General features: G+C 45.3%; 1 protein-coding gene and 1 long non-coding RNA gene across 23 annotated transcripts in view; one reads left to right on the forward strand and one right to left on the reverse strand.

Moving 5' to 3' along the window:
* Positions 1-20,227, forward strand: part of nfasc (neurofascin) — a 250,239-nt gene that overhangs the window by 15,638 nt on the left and 214,374 nt on the right. The window contains exon 1 of one of the 22 annotated variants that reach the window (XM_062978535.1): positions 12,826-12,965. The exons of the other annotated variants lie outside the window; for them this stretch is intronic. The gene's annotated coding sequence lies outside the window, so the exon portion shown is untranslated. Of the gene's footprint in view, positions 1-12,825; positions 12,966-20,227 lie in introns of those variants that run through there. 22 annotated transcript variants of the gene reach the window in all.
* Positions 8,250-12,757, reverse strand: LOC134298419 (uncharacterized). Its single transcript, XR_010005487.1, has 2 exons — positions 12,558-12,757; positions 8,250-8,753 (listed from the first exon to the last, which is right to left on the reverse strand). It is a non-coding gene; the product is annotated as an uncharacterized LOC134298419 (long non-coding RNA).

Raw genomic sequence — 20,227 nt, forward strand, 5'->3', positions numbered from 1 at the left:
CATGTAAGCTGAACCATTTGGCCAAAGGAAAGAAACTTTATATCTTCACACCACTAACTCTTAACTTTCTCTCTATATTTCTTGCCTTTTCTTCAGTGGGCTCCAGTTTGTTCACATGTTCCCCATTCTGTCTTCACACCATCCTATGAGCTAGCTCATTCTGGTAGAGAGTGATTAACCATTAAACAACATTTTAGTGGGCACTTAAACCTTGATCTCTCAGTGTACAACTGAGGATCAACAGCATATTTTTCTCTAGTTCACTGGTTCTCAATCTATGGGTCCCCACAACTGCCAAAAATCCCAGCCAGTTTACCAGCGGTTAGGATTCCTGGGAGTTAATGTTAAAACATCTGGGGACCCACCAGTTGAAAACTACTGTGCTAGTTGATTACATTCTTCAATTTGTTGGGCATTGCATATATCAGATGGGTGGGACTGAATATTGCAGTAGGGTGGGAAAGGTCCAAAAAAAGGTAAGCCAACTCTCCCACCCCCCTTTCTTTTTCTTCTCTAGTGCTCTCCTCCACCCATATCCCCTTCCTTAATTCTCTGTCTAGTGAGCTGATTGGAGAGGAACAAATCACTCTTTCAATGCTAATCACATGCTGAAGGTCCTTATTAGGCCAAGAACAACATGAGATAAAACAAAGAGCCTTGAGCAAGCCTACTTTAACCACTGCACAACACTAGATGTTTCATCTTACTATATCTACATAAATTATAACAGACAATCTTTGTAGGCTGGGAAGTTGTATCTACAATATATAAATTCTAGTGGACCCCACTCTTCCATTTTCACCATCAATATAACCCCCTTAATCCCCATTTTTTGTCAAAATAAAATGTCCAGCATAATTCCTTCAAGCCTCTGATAGGATATTAGTAGTATTTCTTTCTTTCACATTCTGTTTTATGCTTATAGAAATCTCCATCCCTCTTTTTCAGCCCTATGTCTCATATGGCCTGGAATTTGCAACAGCCCATACGTTTCCAAGACGTTTCCCATACTCTATAGGCCAGTTTTGGCAAAATAAATTTGGTAAGAGAATGGATGGGGATCTGTAGAATGGCTTGAGTCCCTTCTCTGATATAATATGCAGTGGGCCTCAGTGACCTCCAGTGGATATAAACATCTGTGAATGCTAACATCCTATTATATGCATAGTAAAATGGTGCCCCTTGTATAAAATGGCAAAATCAAAGTTTGCTATTTGAATTTAAAAAAAAAAAAAAGTCAAGCCATGGGTAGTGACTGGTGACATCTATGGATGGAGAATTTGTGAATATGGAAGGCTAAGGTATAGCATTCTTCACCTTACAAATAATATAGATACAACTGAACACGTTAGCAATACACCTAGATCTCCAAAAACTAGATCCCGTATTTTCTCTCTCTCCAGTGTATACCTTACAGGCAAAAAATAGTTTTCTGAAATAATTGAGATGGTTTAAGAATAAACCACCTCAAACAGTGGTGGCACCTGTGCTAGAAACACCCTCTTCCCTGGCATGCTCTCCATCGCCTGCTCCTGCTTCCCATTCCTCCTCTGCTCACCCCCCCCCCCACTCGCTCTCTGTTAGCCCACCCCCTTGCCCATTTGCCTGCCACTCGTCCACTCACTCGCTCGCTTCTTGGAGTAAGTGAGAGAAGATATTGGCCATGATGCTATAGTGACAACCCTCAGCACAAGCACAAGCAATCTAATGGTCTCTGATCATAATAATAATAATAATAATAAAACTTTATTTATTACCCGCCACCATCTCCCCAATGGGGACTCGGGGCGGCTTACATGGGGCCATGCCCAGACACCATACAATATAACAAAATAAAACAATATATCATAACACAATATAATAGTACAAAAATAATCATATACATTACAACACAAATCAGAGCAGACAGGGCGGGCCACATGAACATTTAATTAAAAACTCGGGAGAGAGAGGCATATAAATAAAGAGAACAGGGGTATAAGATGGAACAGTCCAAACAGTCCAAAGGATAAAATCCAAGGGGAGTAATCAAAAAGGTATATAACATTTACTCCCCGAAGGCACATCGAAAAAGCCATGTTTTTAGATCTTTCTTAAAAGCCAATAAGGTGGGGGCTTGCCTGATCTCAGAGGGCAATGAATTCCACAGTCGGGGGGCCACAGCAGAAAAGGCCCTCTCTCTCGTTCCCACTAGACGGGCCTGGGATAAAGGCAGTGGCGAAAGAAGGGCCTCCCCGGATGAGCGGAGGGATCGAACAGGTTTATAATAGGAGATACGGTCACGAAGGTAGGTGGGTCCCAAACCGTTTAGGGCCTTATAAATGATGGTATTCACCTTGAATTGGGACCGGAAGGTGAACGGCAGCCAGTGGAGCTCTTTGAACAGGGGAGTAGATCTCTCCCTGTAGCTCGCCCCTGTAATTAATCTGGCCGCCGAGCGCTGAACCAATTGTAGTTTCCGGGCCGTCTTCAAGGGAAGCCCCACGTAGAGCGCATTACAGTAGTCCAGTCTAGAGGTAACTAAGGCATGCACCACCGTGGTCAAGTCAGACTTCACGAGGTATGGTCGCAGTTGGCGCACAAGTTTGAGGTGTGCGAAGGCCCTCCCGGCCACCGCCGACACCTGAGCCTCAAGCGTCAGCGCTGAGTCCAGGAGGACCCCCAAACTGCGGACCTGTGATTTCAGGGGGAGTGCAACCCCGTCCAGGACAGGTTGCCACCCAATACCCCGATCCGACGCGCGACTGACCAGGAGGGCCTCTGTCTTGTCAGGATTGATCCTCAGCTTGTTCCTCCTCATCCAGTCCGCCACAGCGGCCAGGCACTGGTTCAGCAACCGAGGGGCTTCCTTGGATTCAGATGGAAAGGAGTAGTGGATTTGCGTGTCATCTGCGTAGAGATGGCAACGCCCTCCAAAACTCCGGATGACCTCTCCCAGCGGTTTCATGTAGATGTTGAATAGCATGGGGGATAGAATAGACCCCTGCGGGACCCCACAGGTCAATGGCCAGGGATCCGAGCAGGAGTCCCCCAGCTTCACCATCTGGGAACGACCCCCCAAGAAGGACCGGGGCCACTGCAGCACAGTGCCACCAAGCCCCATCCCAGAGAGCCTCCCCAGAAGGATACCATGGTCGATGGTATCGAAAGCCGCTGAGATATCCAAGAGAACCAGCAGGGTCACACTCCCCCTGTCCAGCTCTCTGCGGAGGTCATCCACCAAGGCGACCAAAGCCGTCTCGGTACTGTGCCCAGGCCTGAAGCCAGACTGCGAGCAGTCCAGAAAATCAGTGTCATCGAGAAACTCCTGGAGCTGCTTGGCAACCACCCGCTCCAGCACCTTGCCCAAAAATGGGAGGTTGGAGATTGGTCTGTAGTTGTTACAAATAGATGGATCAAGCGAAGGCTTTTTTAATAGTGGTTTTACTACCGCCTGCTTAAAGCAGGATGGAACTGACCCCTGAACCAAAGAGGCATTTATTATGGTCACAAACCAATCCAACAACCCATCTTTGGCCAGCTTGACCAACCAGGAGGGGCAAGGATCCAGAGCGCAGGTGGTCGCCCTCACAGACCCGAGAATCCCCTCCACGTCATCAGGAAGAACAAGCCGGAAAGAATCCCATAAGATCGAACAGACAGGTACCTCGGTTACCTTCTCTGGAACTACAATTAAACTGGAGTCTAGCTCAAGGCGTATCTGAGCAACTTTGCCTGCAAAATGGTGAGCGAAATCGCTGCACCTAGTTGCCGAGTCATCGGGAAGCCCCTGTGCCTCAGGAGGCCGTAGGAGCTCCCCAACAACTCGGAACAACTCCGATGGCCTATTGGCCGCAGACGCTATGCGGGCAGTCGTGAAAGCTTTCCTGGCTGCTCGCAAAGCCACGGAGTAAGCCCTAATAGCGGCTTTAGCCCGTGCTTGGTCAGACACATCCCGAGATTTCCTCCAGATGCACTCTAGTCCCCTCCGCACACACTTCATCACAGCCAGCTCCTCAGTGAACCAAGGAGTCGACGTGGCTCTACGTAGCGAGAGGGGACGTTCGGGAGCGATCGTGTCCAGTGCCCTTGCCAACTCCCTGTTATAGCGATCAGCCAGGGCATCGACAGGATCGCCAGTCTCCAAGACAGGAAGATCCCCAAGAGACCTCAGAAGTCCATCCGGATCCATCAGTCTCCTGGGGCGGACCATCTTAATGGGTCCACCACCCCTGCGGAGGTTAGAAGAAACGGCGATACTTAAACAGATCAGATGATGGTCAGACCATAACAATGGAAGAATATTTTGCTCTTCCACTCTGACTGTCCCACCGTCCACAACAAAAACAAGGTCCAAGGTGTGTCCTGCCTGATGTGTGGGCCCAGATATAATTTGAGACAGCCCCATGGTTGTCATGGCAGCCATGAAATCCTGAGCTGCTCCTGTCAATGTGGTCTCAGCATGAATGTTAAAGTCTCCCAACACTATCAGTTGTTGACATTGGAGACATTGGAGACATTGGAGACCACTTCTGCTAGCTCAGACAGAGATACTGCTGGGTCGCGGGGTGGACGGTACACCAGCAGAATCCCCAAGCTGTCTCGGGCTCCCACCTTCAGGAAAACACACTCGAACCTCGGAGATTGCGGAACGGCGCATCTGATCAGGGCGATGGACTGCCTAAAGATCACCGCAGCTCCTCCTCCCCGCCCCCCAACCCTGGCCTGTTGATGCACCGCGAAACCTGGAGGACACAGCTGGGTGAGATTCACACCTCCCAGCTCATCCAGCCACGTCTCGGTGATGCATGCCAGATCCGCCCCCTCATCCAGGATCAAATCCTGGATGATAGCTGTTTTACCGTTGACGGATCTGGCATTCAAAAGCAGGACCTTGAGGTTGGGGGGTCTGTCCTGAAGACTACCGCACCTAGACCTCTCCAGGGTCGCAAAAACTCTGTTGCGCTTCTCCCCGGGTCGATAGTGACCGTGCTTTCTCCTCCCCCAAATCACCTCAATGGGGCCACCTCCATGAAGGCCTTCTTCCCCCTGATGGATAAACTGGGTGGAATTGCCAGTTGCCGGGACTAGTCAGCTGTCCTGGCAAGGAGAGCCTCCAAGGGTACTTGTTTGTTTAGAGAAGGAGCTTCTCTCCACTAATGGGAGAGAGGGGTCAGTTGATTTATCATCAACATGAATGGGAAGGTGACTAAACAAGACTGGAGTCTTGTTGTGGGATTCGGAGGTAGAATAAGCATGACTTAGAATTGGGGACTCTTGAATGTCAATACTCAGCCCGATGTCCAAGGGGCGAATCAGTGGGTCTACCAGAACCCTCCTGAGAGTGATGCCCCATTGTTGATCATGATGCTGTTTATCAATAGGACCTTTAAAATACATAAAAATTATTAAGACATAGGGTTGTTGTGCATTTTATGGGCTGTATGGCCATGTTCCAGAAGCATTCTCTCCCACATCTATAGGAAGCATCCTCAGAGGTTGTGAGGTGACAACAACCCAGTGATTCTGGCCATGAAAGCCTTCAACAACATATTAAGACATAGTTGGCTTCATGATTGTAGGACAAGACTTCAGCTGAAATGTTTTGCCTTTTTCTCCTAAGTGTTGTTTCCTAGAATCATGGAACAGGTTGCCCTTGTTACTTGTCCCAGCAACTCTATGAGTGGGGTTACACTGGATAAGCTTTAATTGACGAGTATTGTTTATGTGGACAAGCTGATGAATAGTTTTTATCTAGTTTTTCTTGCTCTTTCCCATCTTTTGCAGGAAGGGGGACTTTCCATCTTGTTTAAAAGAAGCAGTTGTTAGACCATTCCTAAAAAAGTCCTCCCTGGATCTCCTGGCCCTTAAAATTACAGACCAGTGTCTAATCTTTCCTTTTTGGGCAAGATGATTGAGAAAGCAGTTGCCCTCCAACTCCAGGTAGTCTTGAATGGCACAAACTTCCTTGACTAATTTCAAACCAGCTTCAGAGTAGGATATAGCATGAAGACTGCTGTGGTCACCTTAGTGGATGCGCCCCTGGTGGCGTAGTGGGTTAAAGCCTTGTGACTTGAAGGTTGGGTTGCTGACTGAAGGCTGCCAGGTTCGAATCCCACCTGGTGAGAGTGCGGATGAGCTCCCTCTATCAGCTCCAGCTCCATGTGGGGACATGAGAGAAGCCTCCAACAAGGATGGTAAAAACATCAAAACATCTGGGCATCCCCTGGGCAATGTCCTTGCAGACGGCCAATTCTCTCACACCATGAGTGATTTGCAGTTTCTCAAGTTGCTCCTGACACACACACACACAAAACCTTAGTAGATAATCTCCATCTTAACACTGATGGAATGTGTTCCTGTTGGTGCTTTTAGATTTCTCATCAGGGTTGGATATGGTAATAGAGGTCATTATATTTTTAAGCTGTAGGAATGCACAGAACACCGTGTCTACTACTTTCTTTCTCAAACTGCAAGTACTCCAAAATGAAACAGAAAATTATGTAATACACCTGTGAATTGAGATGGAGATCCCACACCACATTTTAGAGCCTAGCATTTATGTGATAAGCAGATAAGCCACTGTATCTCTTACAGCTTTATTTTATGTTGTGAGATATATATATATACAAGGGTTGAATGAAAAGTAATGCCTCCACCTTTGTAACTCCTCAACAGATGGCAGTACTGGTATGCGGCAGTTACTGGCTTGGTCAGTAGACTCTTCTCTACATTTCCATTAGGCAGAATGCCTTAGCATTGAACGGTTGTGTTGTTAAAGTGCGAAGTATGGAATCCTGTGCAGACGGTCGGTCAATGTGACTTACGCAACGTGCAGTCACTGAATTCTTGACAGCAGAAGGTGTCACCCCAAAGGAGATTCATCAGAGAATGCAAGCTGTTTATGGTGATTGTGTTGATGTGAGTACTGTGTGCTGTTGGGCAAGTGAGTTTAAAAATGTTGAGGTGGGAACATCTGACTTGCATGACAAAGAGTTGGACATCCTGTGACAGCAACCACTGAGTTTCACAAGCAAAAGGTTGACAGTTTGATTCAAGACGATCGTTGTATTACTCAGAGAAAATTTTCAAGCATAATCGGCATTTCACAAGAACATGTGGGTCACATTATTGCTTTGCTTGGTTATCGGAAGATCTGTGCACGATTGGTACTGTGAGACGCTGGTTGCGGAAACAGAGTGTCAACTTCTTCCGTGACTGCTTCACAAAACTTGTTCATCATTGGCAGAAATGAACTCAATTGTCTGGTGAACATGTGGAAAAGTGAATAGTGGTAAAAAGCACATTCTAAGGATTATTTCTGTGTTTGATTTATTAAAATATTCCCATACAAACCCAAGTAACGAAGATGGAGGCATTACTTTTCATTCAGCTCTAATTTATATTCATCAGAATCTAAATGTTCCAATTAAGCTTTCCATTTGGTTTTGTGCAATTCCTGGCCTTCTAAAGTCTAAGCATCACAAATAAAGGCATTTTCTTCATTCTCATCACATGACCTCAATGATCTTGTAGATTTTTTATAATTCTCTTTGGAAGTAATGCCTGATCATCAGTGCAATTCCCTTGTGTCAGTGCAGCCTCTGTCTTTTCTTACACCTTTCTCCTTGACATTTATCTCACTAAGCAGCCCTGGGCTGACATGATCTTAGTTTAAAATAGATTGGCTTGATCATTAGGGTTTCTTGTTTTTGAGGTAATAGAGGATGGATTTCTAGAAGTATGGGAAATAGGTATTTCCCCTTGAACTGTATTTTTATATTATTAAAGTTCTTCTGTGCCATGCCTCACATTTCCTGTGCCTGTACTGTTATCATTTTGTGTCTGATTTTTGACATTCTGAATATTCTAACTTCCTACCTAGTCTGTAATAAAGGTGTTCTGCTAAATTGCAGGTTTAAGATTTAAGTTAAAGATTTTGTTGGGAACCTTGTATAATAATTCAACGCCTTGAGTCCCACCCATGGGAGAAAAGCAAGATAAAATAAATAAATAAATACATTATTATTATTATTATTATTATTATTATTATTATTATTATTATTATTATTATTATCTAACTGTTATTCCTTCAGGCCTTTTAAGAAAGTGTTGTCTTTGTCCAGTTGGATTATGATGATTGGTAGAAAAAATATTTGCTGTTTCTGTAAGCATATAATATTGTTCTTCGGATTTCTAAACTACTGTTGCTGTGAGAGCTGGTGCTTAGATTAATAGCTTGCCGAAGGAACCAGCCAGCAAAGCTGAAGTGAAAGACAGCCCTTAAGTAGGAGTATATTATTTCACAAACATGTAATTAACATTAAGGTAGCAGGATAGTCTGGAAGGCAGTTAATTGCATTGGAAATATCACCCTGTCAGTTCACATTTGGTTGTTGAGCCTTCATGTCGCAGCCGTGGCTGAACTGGCAATTGAGGATGCTGAAGTATTGTATAATCTCACTTTGGTGGTCCGAAAGGATTTTGCCGTTTGATTTCACCTCAGAACGTGGTGAAATGTAAAGAATTCAGTGTTCTTGGAGTAAGTAGAGTGCCTTACGTAACACAAGCTTCTCAAGAGAAATTCAAATTGAAAACAGCACTCTTTCTTTGAAAAAGCATGCCATGTCCAACATTTGCAGGTGTCTCCTAGAGATCATACAACAAAGACCTGCTTAAATCTTAGATACAAACAACATAGCTTTGCAGCATCCTGTAGGTGCTTAACATATGTTTGCTTCAAATCAGGGTTGTATTCTGAATTCAGTAATTCTCTGTGGAAATGAGAAAAAAGGGAGAAAATAAAGACCCATGCTTTTGTGCTTTTTCTTTTAAATCTAGGCATGTTCAAAGGAAGAACAAGACAGAATATTTAAGAAATATTAACTATCCTTATGATTCTATAGCACAATTTTTTTTTTGGTTTCTTGGTTTTAGGCCTGTTTCTGGGATTATTTGGGGCACTGGTTCAGAAAATTGCATAGAATAGACCACATCAGCCTTGGTTTCATAGATATGGCTCTTATGATTTTCTATGTGTGAACAGATGAAGGCTGGTAGATGGCATATGTTATTTATCTTAAAACCTAGAGCTTATAGGGAGATACAGGTGTTGTTTTTGGAATTACCAGGTCAAATATACCCAGAAACAGGTGCAACATTTGAAGCACCAAAATGTGTGTGGTCTCTCAGAGTAACTGCCTTTTTCTTAAATCCTGCCATACCATGACATTGGAGGTGTTTGAATTGGTATCTACACTGATACATTTGCATGCATTGCTACATGTTCTAGGACAGATTGTGTCCTGCCTCATATACAGGATTTTTTTGGATTGGGAAAGCTTAACTAGACAGTCATTTTGTTGGGTTGCTGTGAGTTTTTCAGGCATTATGGTCATGTTCCAGCCCAAAAAACTCACAGAAACCCAGTGATTCCAGCCATGAAAGCCTTCGACTGTCATTTTGTTCACTGAGGCCCCTTCTACATTTCCCTATATCCCAGGATCTGATCCCAGATTGTCTTCTTATCCCAGATTATACGCCAGTGTTGATTCATATAATCCAGTTCAATGCAGCTATTTATTTATTTATTTATTTATTACAATATTTATATTCCGTCCTTCTCACCCAACAGGAGACTCAGGGAAGCTTACAATAAAACACATATATAAAAATTGTACAATGCATTATAAAACAGTTAAAAATTATTAACTTACACCGGACATTCATAAAACACATTATAAAATACAGATGGGCGTGTTCAAGTTTAAAAGACTGGGTCTGTCAATTGAGTTCCAGCGTACATAATAATAATTAGCACTGCTAATTGTTATTCAAAGGCCTGGCCCCACAATCAAATTTTGACTTTCCTACGGAAAGATAGAAGGAAGGGAGCCTGCCTGACTTCACTGGGGAGGGCATTCCCTAGGCGGGGAGCCACTACTGAAAAAGCCCTGTCTCTCGTCCCCGCCAGCCGCACCTGTGAAGCTGACGGGACTGCGAGTAGGGCCTCACCTGATGATCTTAAGCTTCGAGGTAGGTCGTAGCGGGAGACACGTTCGGACAGATAAGCTGGGCTGGAACAGTTTAGAGCTTTATAGGCTAAAGCGAGCTCCTTGAATTGTAGCTAATCGGTAGCCAGTGGAGCTGGCGTAACAGAGGAGTGGTACGCTCCCTGTACACCGCTCCATTTATTAACCTGGCAGCCTCCCGTTGGACTAATTGAAGCTTCCGAACAGTCTTCAAAGGCAGCCCCACATAGATTGTGTTGTAGTAGTCTAAACGGGATGTAACGAGTGCGTGGACCACAGTGGCCAAGTCCGGCTTCCCAAGGTACGGTCGCAGCTGGCGCACAAGTTTTAACTGTTCTAAGGCTCCCCTAGCCACCACTGAGACCTGGGGCTCCAGGCTCAACAATGAGTCTAGGATCATCCCCAGACTGTGAACCTGCGCCTTCAGGGGGAGTGTGACCCCATCCAGCACTGGCTGTAACCCTATACCCTGTTCGGCCTTCCGACTGACCAGGAGGCCCTCTGTCTTGTCTGGATTCAATTTCAATTTGTTGGCCCTCATCCAGTCCGACACAGTAGCCAAGCACCGGTTCTGGACCTGAACAGCTTCCTTAGTTGCAGGTGGGAAGGAGTGAAAGAGCTGGACATCATCTGCGTACAGATGACACTGGACCCCGAAACTCCTGATGATCTCTCCCAGCGGCTTCATGTAGATGTTAAACAACATGGGGGACAATATAGAGCCCATTGTGTTGTGGGGCCGAGCAGGCGTCACCCAATGACACCATCTGGGACCGACCCTCCAGGAATGAGTGGAGCCACTGCAGAACAGTACCTCCAAGTCCCATTCCCGCGAGGCGTGCCAGAAGGATACCATGATCGACAGTATCAAAGGCCACTGAGAGGTCCAGCAGAACCAGCAGGGACACATTCCCCCTGTCCAGTTCCTGGCGAAGATCATCGACTAAGGCGACCAAGGCTGTCTTGGTACCATGCCCTGGCCTAAAGCCAGACTGTGCCAGATCCAGAAAATCAGTGTCATCCAAGAATCCCTGGACCTGCGAGGCAACCACATGTTCTAAGACCTTGCCCAAATAGGGGAGATTGGAAATAGGCTGAAAGTTTCCAAATTGAGTGATGGCTTTTTCAACAGCGGCTTGATCACAGCCATTTTTAGGCTCGCTGGAAATTTGCCCTCCCAAAGGGAGGCATTCACCACCACCTTCACCCACTCGGCCAAACCCCCTCTGGCTTCTCTCACCAGCCAGGATGGGCAGGAGTCCAGGATGCATGTGGTCGGTCTGCATCTCCAAGGATCTTGTCCACATCCTCGAGTTCAACCAATTGAAATGAATCCAACAAAACGGGACAAGCAGGTGCATTCAATACATCCTCAGAGACTGCCGTTAATATGGAGTCAAAGTCGGAATGGATTAGAGTGACTTTGTCCGCAAAGAACCGAGCAAATGCTTCACAGCGGGCTGCCGAGTTATCAGGGCTCCCACCTTGATTGGTGGGAGTTAACAACCATCTGATGACATGGAACAGCACCGCCGGACAGTTTTGTGTGGACGCAATGTTGGCCGCAAGGTGGACTCTCCTTGCGGCTTTGATTGCCATGGCATATGCCCTAACATAGGAGCCTAGCCGTGTTCAGTCTTGACTCGTTATACTCTGATCGCCACATGCACTCTAGTTCCCTCTTCTTTTGCTTCATCGCTGCCAGCTCCTCAGTAAACCAAGGAGCTGGTTTCGCTCGGTTACTTGAGAGGGGACTCTCCGGAACGACCGTGTCTATTGCCTTAGTCATCTCTCCATTCCAGAGAGAGACCAGAGCATCAACAAGATCACCTACCGAGGAGGCGGGAAATTCCCCAAGAGCCATCAAGAATCTTTCTAGATCCATAAATCTCCTGGGGTGGACCATTTTAATAGGTCCACCACCCCTGCAGAGGTTGGGGGGCGTGGTAAGTCTAAACCTGATCAGATGATGGTCGGTCCATGGCAACGGAGCGATGGTAAGCTCCTCCACACCGCCACCTTCCTCCCATCCCTGACAGAAGACCAAGTCCAGTGTGTGTCCCGCACTGTGGGTGGGGCCTGTTACTAATTGGGACAGCCCAATTAGTCTGGGATCAGATCCTGGGATATAGGGCAGTGTGGAAGGAGCCTGAGAGAGGAATCTGCCATTTTGATTTCTAGAGTGTTAGGACACATCTAAATTGCTCCAACTAATTATGCCTCAACTAAGGATGTGAATTATAACACACATAACCAGCTCAGATACTATGGTATCACAAGCCAGGTAAATCCCTAGCTAACATCTCTTGTAAACAAAGATTATAGTTAAATACAGTTGTCTTTCTTCCAGAGCTTAGCGCATCTTGCTTTCTGCAGTTGATCCTAATTCTATCTGGAATTTCTTCAGCGCATAATAAGAAAAATAACAGAATATGATAGGGTTCTTTAGCAACTTTGGAGTGCTTTATGTACATTATACATAAACCTTTTTTGTAAGGTAATTCATTGCTGTTAACGTACATAAAGGTTGAGAGAAAAGTGGCTTACCTAAGCCAGACATTCACCGGGCAGCCTTCTTTGAGCAGTGAACCAATGACTTCTCAGTTTATATTATCATCTCTATAGAGAAGTCTTCATATGAGAAATTCTGAATGTTTTCCATAGCACGTTATAAGTTCCTTTTGGATAGTTGGGTGTTATGATAGGATCACTCTGAATTCTTGGTTTCTGATACCACTAACCATAGCCCAATTGTGACAACACATTTTATGATGTAGTCATGTTCAACATCACAGGGTAGAGATCATCAAGTTATTGCCTACATCCAACTATCAAACAGCAACACCTCTGAGCTCTGCAGGTTGGAATTGGGGTTAGAAGCCATGGAAGATGGGTTCTATGGCCTCTTTCCAGTCCCTCTGGTCAGTCCAATCACAAGCAACCCTTTTAAATAAGGTAAGAGAAGAACTGTTGCTCAGTTGTGTTCTACTCATGCTTTTCAAGATAAAAAGTCCTCAAAATCCATGCTGGAATGTTAGCTGATGCCATTTTTATGATGTCATACTATTTTGCTTTGTTTTGTCATTGTCTCAGCATATGTTAAGAAACTGGTGATACAGAAAACTTCTGTAGATCCTGGTGTATCAAGGTTAACCATAAGGATAAAAGAGGCAGGGGAATCATAAATATTTCAGTGTGTTATAAAACAGGGATGGAGAAAGAAGGATAGTTTGAAATCATTCCTGTCTACTTGTTAGTTTGATTAGAATATTGTCAGGCTCACTTCAAAGGACCAGTCTGAACGCAGATCAAAGATAGCTGCTCTCAAATTCAATCTTTATTGAAGAATACATGACTTTGGAAAAGTCGAGAATGACCTAATGTTTACATACATCTAATTTTATCACTTCTGATGCAACGTAATATCACACGCAAATATCATCATCAAACCCCACCTTCGGGATCACATTTCTACCATGATTTCTATTCCCACACACTACAGCAATTATCATTGTTTATACTTTCAACTCTGAGTTCCCAGGCTCATTTTATCTCCTCCCGCCAGGTGCTTGCAGGGTTGTTTTATGTTATGAAGTCAGATTCAGGGCTTGGAAATTCAGCCCTGGGATCTGGCTCCATGACATGGCGCCCTCGTTTTCTTCGTCCTCCTCTTCGGTTCTTCTTTCATCATAGTTCTGAAACAAATCAAACAATAACTCTATGTGTCCATTTTGTCCAAAGTCCCCATATACTTTTTCAGTAAGCTGCGATGGAATACTGGGTGTATTTTCCCTAAACTTTTTGGCAATGCCAACTGGAAAGTCACTTCATTGATAACACCCTGTATTCTGAATGGTCCAATATATTTGGGGCCCAGTTTTCTTGAAGGTAGCCCCAATTTGATGTTTTGGGTACTTAACCACACTAGATCTCCTTTATTTAATTTATCGCCTTCCACCCTCTTTCTGTCTGCGAACGCTTTATACTTTTTGTGTGCTTCCTTTAAGGATGCAGTCACTTGACTCCAACATTCTAGCATTTGCGTTTTCCACTTCCCTGCCTCTGTTTCCTCATTTTCTGTCCACCTTGGCAACTGGGGTAAAGGTTGTATTTCATACCCGTAAACTACTTCAAAGGGGGTTTTATTTGTTGCTGAATGTATAGTTGAATTAAAGGCTAGTTCCGCAAAAGCCAACCACCTAGACCAGTCATTTTGTCTCAAGTTAGAGTACATTCGAAGGAACTGCCCAAGCGTTTGCTGAGTACGTTCTACCGCCCCGTTTGTCATGGGGTGAAAAGCAGAACTTAGACTCCTTTCTGCTCCTAGCATTTCCAAGAATTTTTCCCAAAATTTTGCTGTGAACTGTACTCCTCTGTCACTGACTACTCTACTGGGACATCCATGTAGTTTGTAAATATGATTTATGTACAATTCAGCTAGTTTCTCAGCCGATGGTAGTTTCGTCAGCGCTATAAAGTGAGCCTGTTTAGAAAACAGGTCTAGTACTGTCCAAATATAACGATGTCCTTTGCTAACCGGCAGTTCCCCCACAAAGTCCATAGCTACACATTCCCAAGGTCTGGTAGGTTCCGCTACTGTTTGTAACAATCCCATAGGCTTCCCTCCTCCCGATTTATTTCTGGCACAATCATCACATTGAACAACATGATTCTTTATGTCCTTCCTCATTCCTGGCCACCAACAATGTTTTACTATTGCCTTTGTTGTTTTTGTAATTCCGGTATGACCAGCGCTCTGGTTGTTGTGAAAACGATGCAGAATCTTAATCCTTAATATTGCTGGGATATACAGTTTCTTGTTTACAAACCAAAATCCCCCCTTCTGTTCCCCCTTTTCTGCGTTGGACGCGATCCATTGATCTCCTTCATAAGATTGTTTAAGTTCATTTCCCCAGTTTTCTTCCCCGCCGAGTTCAACAAAAGCCATGTCCTCCTTTTGGGTTTGTGCTCTTGTCCTGACAGCTAAGCCCCATTGTTTGTCAGAGAATATTGTCCCCTCTTTTGCTGTGGTTATGCCTTCGTGTTGAGGCATGCGTGAAAGAGCATCTGCCAAGACGTTCTGCTTCCCTTGAAAAAACTTTAATTGGAAATCGAATCTGCTGAAGTATTGCGCCCATCTAATTTGTTTGGGGGACAATTTTCTAGGAGACTTTAAATACTGTAGGTTCTTATGGTCAGACCAAATTTCAAATGGGATTCCGCTTCCTTCGAGGAAGTGTCGCCAGCATTCTAAGGCTTTTAATATGGCTAATGCCTCTTTTTCCCATATTGGCCAACTTTTTTCAGTTTCGCTGAACTTCCGTGACAAATATCCACAGGGTTTTAAGTTCCCATTTTGATCTTTTTGCAATAGTACTGCCCCATACGCACAGTCTGAGGCATCGCAATGGATTATGAAAGGGCTCCTGATATCGGGGTGTTTTAGGATGGGTCCTTCAGTGAAGCATTCTTTTAAGGTTTCGAATGCCTTTTGGCATTCTGGCGTCCAACTCAGTTTGGCGCCAGGAGCTTTCACTTTTGCTGTCTCCCCTTTCCCTTTTGTTTTTAAAAGTTCTGTAAGGGGTGCGGTTATTTGCGCGAAACCTTTTATGAAGGGTCTGTAAAAATTTGCAAACCCCAGAAATGATTGTAATTGCCTCCTTGTTTGAGGCACTCCCCATTCTTTCACATCTGCTACTTTAGCTGGATCCATAGCTAACCCTTCTGGAGATATCCGATACCCCAGAAAGTCAATTTGAGTTTTATTGAATTCACATTTGGACAGTTTTGCGTACAGCTTTGCTTCTCTTAGTCTCTGCAAAACTTCCCGGACCAATTTTACGTGCTTTTCCTTATCTTCAGTTACAATCAAGATATCATCAAGAAATATGAATACCCCTCTGTACAATAACGGGTGTAGTATTTCATTTATAAGCTGCATAAAGCAGCCGCCTCCGTTTTTTAACCCGAAAGGCAAAATTTCGTATTCAAAATGGCCGAATGCGCAGGAAAATGCAGTTTTCCAAGTATCCTCCGGTTTGATCCTTAATTTATGATACGCTTCAATTAAATCCAGTTTAGTAAATATGCTCCCTTTCTTCAATACGGTAATTAAATCCTTGACTAAGGGCATAGGGTATTTATTGTCCTTAGTAATGGCGTTTAAATTTCGATAATCAATGCACAATCTTAGGGAGTTATCTTTCTTTCTCCTAAATAACACTGGGGCCCCGAGAGGAGAATTGGATGGCTTAATGAAGCCTCGCGCCAGGTTTTTATCAATGTATTTCCTCAATTCCTCCTTCTCCTGCACAGACATGGGATACACTTTTGGTTTGGGTAAGTTTGCTCCTGGGGTTATTTCAATTTCTACTTCTATATTCCTTTTGGGAGGCAATTTACTGGCCTCTTTCTGATTGAAAACATCCACAAAGTCCCTGTATTCAGGTGGCAATAGCTGTGGGTCTATTTCCTCTGCTTCATCTTCCTCGTCCTCCTCTTCTGCAATTTTGCTTATCTCCCATTGCATCTGCTGTTCTTTGAATGCTAGGCTTTTCCCTCTCCAATCTACTTCAGGATTTGCCTGTTCGAGCCATGGTATCCCTAATATTACGTGGTATGTGGCAATAGGGGCTATCACAAAGGATATTCTTCCTTCCCATTTGCCTATTTTACATGGGATTCCTCGTATTTCCTTTGTAGATGCTTCCCCAGCAGCGACTGATCCATCTAGCTGCGAAAATGCAATTGGGGAGTCAAGCGCCATCTGCTGGCATTTCAGCGCTCCTGCTAACTCCGGGGTTATAATATTTCTAGAACACCCACAATCCACAAATGCCTTGCAGGTGGCCCGATTTTCTAGCCCTGAGAGGCAGATTGGCACTACTATCATGCGGTTGTCCCGACTCACCCGTTTTTCTGAAGATTCTGGGGCCTGCACCTCCTCTTCCGCGCGCCTCCCGGTTGCTGGCTTGGGCTTTGGGGCTTTTGGCGGCTCCCCCTTCCGGGCCCAGCATTCTGCTGCTCGATGGCCCGTCTTCCCACATACAAAGCATCCCGGTTTAGGTTTGTTGTCGTCTCCTCTGGAGGGAATCCCCGGCCTCCCTCCGGGTCTTTCCTGCTTCCTCGTTTCTCCTCGACCCCTCGCCACCGGTCTTTGCTGGCCGCTGCCGCTCCTGAAGCGCTTTACTTGGGCCAGGGTGGATTCGACGCGCCCCGCTAGTTGAATCCATCCCTGGAGCGTTTCGGGGTCGTCTCTGTGCGCTGCCCAGCTGAAAATCTCGGGGCGCAGTCCCTCTTTAAATAACTCCACTTTGGTCACTTCAGACCATTCTGGTACCCTTTCCGCGAGGTGAAGGAATTCCTCTGCGTACTCGGGCACTGTTTTGTCCCTCTGCTTTATTCCTTTCAGCTGGTCTCGAGCCCTCAATTGCTCTAGCCGGTCTCTGAACCGGTTTTCCAGTGCGGCGAGGAAGCGGGGCACTGACCTCAGGCATGGGTCGTGTCTGGCATGGAGTTGCACGTACCAGCTGGCTGCTCCTCGCTTTAGTGTGTTGCCGATGGCTCGAACCCTGCTTGCTTCGGAGGGGAATGTGTGTGCATTGTCTTCCATGTATCCTCTGATGCTAATTAGAAAAAAGTTCAGTTCATCTGATTCCCCTCCGTATTCTAGTTTGAGGTCTTCCCTTCTAGGCATCCATTCTGCAGCCCGTTGATGCTGTCTGGGAGGCATGGGGAAGGGTTGCATCAGGTTTCCTCGGGCGGCTCCTTGGAACACGCCGCGCCCCACTCCGGTGGTCATTCTGCGCGGCTCCCGAAAGTCTGCCGCCGCCGTCGGCTCTTCCGCCCATCCGCATACTGGCCTTGCTGTAGCCCCCTCATCTCGCCTTTCCTCGTCGTACGGCACATCCTCCTCCTCTTCCTGGATCCCCCGCTCCTCTCCGCCTTCGTCTGCTAATCCACTGGACCCGATCCCTGGCCCCAGTGGCCTTTCCACCCCGACGCCCATTCGGGGGGTTGGGAGCTCTGTTGGAGATGGCGGCCTCAGAGTTCCCAGGGCTCGCTGACGCTCCACTTCTCGCGCCATTCTGTCCCGGAACTCCAGCTCCCGCCAGTATTCCTCATCTCCCTCGTCCCTTGCCGCCACGGGACTCTGCGTGGACGCTCGCTGGCCCCTCTGGCTCCAATCTCCTTCTTTACTTGGTTCTCTCTCGGCGCCATATCGGCTGGGCTCCTTTTGGAGATTCTCTTCCAATAATGGCACCAATCTCCCCACGGTTTCCGACAGCCTGGATAAATTAGTTTCCAGGATGGATAACCGCAGGGCCACGGTCTCCGGCATACTTCCTCCCGATCCCCAACTGGTTTCTGCAGCCGCAGAGACGCCTCTTCCTCCCCTGGGAATTCTCTGGGTCACGCCGTTCGGCCTGGGGTATCCCGTAGAGGAAGCTATGGCTTGCAGCGTTTCTTCTCTCTTCGGCCGGGCCCCTTGCAAAGGCCTCTCTGCCCCATTTGGGCTTTGATCTCCTTCTTCACTCATTATCACTTCACTGCGAATTCCGCAGGAGGGTGAGAAATGGATTCTCGACTTTAATGTCAGGCTCACTTCAAAGGACCAGTCTGAACGCAGATCAAAGATAGCTGCTCTCAAATTCAATCTTTATTGAAGAATACATGACTTTGGAAAAGTCGAGAATGACCTAATGTTTACATACATCTAATTTTATCACTTCTGATGCAACGTAATATCACACGCAAATATCATCATCAAACCCCACCTTCGGGATCACATTTCTACCATGATTTCTATTCCCACACACTACAGCAATTATCATTGTTTATACTTTCAACTCTGAGTTCCCAGGCTCATTTTATCTCCTCCCGCCAGGTGCTTGCAGGGTTGTTTTATGTTATGAAGTCAGATTCAGGGCTTGGAAATTCAGCCCTGGGATCTGGCTCCATGACAGAATATATAATAAAATGCAGCTTGTGCACCTTCCTCCCTGTTTTACAGTTCTCAGCCCCTCCAGATCACCCAAATGTCCTTTTTTCTGCCCCCTTGGAAAGATAAATTGCCTTTTCAAAGTCTACAGGATGGACAGTTCACTTTTTAAATAGGCTGCAGGGCTCAATTTAAACTCCAAATGTCCATTTTTCAAAATCAGAAGTGGACTCCAACCCATGTTACGCTCTGGGATGTTCCTTTGTTTTGTGTTTTGAGCAGCCTGCAGACATTTTGATAGTTGCTTGAATATATAACCACATTTAGATTAATAATTATAATTCTAAATTTGGTGCTAGAGTCTTTGCATCTAAACTACTAATAACTACTAAACTACTAATCTAATAACACCAGAAACATGCATCTGTTTAATCCATAGAATACCATAACGTAATTGGTAGTGGTTTTTAAAATTGTAGTTCTCAAAGAGTATTTCTGTGGAAATTTCCAAAAAGCATATGTCTGAAGTGGGGAACAATGATTTGCTCCAGAGATTGTTGGACATATTTTTGGCTATATGGGATAGAACTGTCCAAGTTCAACAGCAACTGGTGGGCTTCAGATTTTTTGCTCATGATGAAAGACATTGTTCTCTCGTTCTCTTCTCCCTTCAATTCAGCTCTTTTTTGAAGACATAGAATAAATTTTGCTTGGTGTGTCCTATTTCCCAGTGGAACACTCAAACCTTTTCTGATTTGCACAGATCTAAGCTGCTTTGGGAATAGACAAGCAGTTAGAGAGCTTTTCTTAACAAGAGAAAGAAAGGGTTTGGGAAAATTATGGGCAAAGTTGTATTTCAGAGGATAGCAGGGTCTGGGATGGGAGTGAAAGATGAGGTGTGAGTTAAGGTAGACAGTCTCTAATTAAAATAGAAATAGGGTAGGGGTAAAGGGGAACCTAAAATTAGGGGAACAGTTTGGAAAGCATGAAAACTGCATAAGGTTTGGATGGTCATATTGCAGTGATGATGGCACTGATATCTTTTGAAGTTTGATCTTTTGAATATACCACTATAGGCATCACTAAGCGCTTTCTTGTAGTTGCAGTTTTCCCACACTCTACATACTGATGTCACAGAACTGTGATACATTCTATGATGGCATCACTTTGAGATACATATTTCTATAAAAGCAGCACTTTCAAGTGTTTGGCCTTCCCTAAAAAGGAAGATTTAGGTTCTAAATACCCTAAAGCAGTGGTTCTCAACCTGAGGTCC

The sequence above is a fragment of the Anolis carolinensis genome, chromosome 4 (assembly GCF_035594765.1).
Source record: "Anolis carolinensis isolate JA03-04 chromosome 4, rAnoCar3.1.pri, whole genome shotgun sequence".
Lineage (NCBI taxonomy): Eukaryota > Metazoa > Chordata > Lepidosauria > Squamata > Dactyloidae > Anolis > Anolis carolinensis.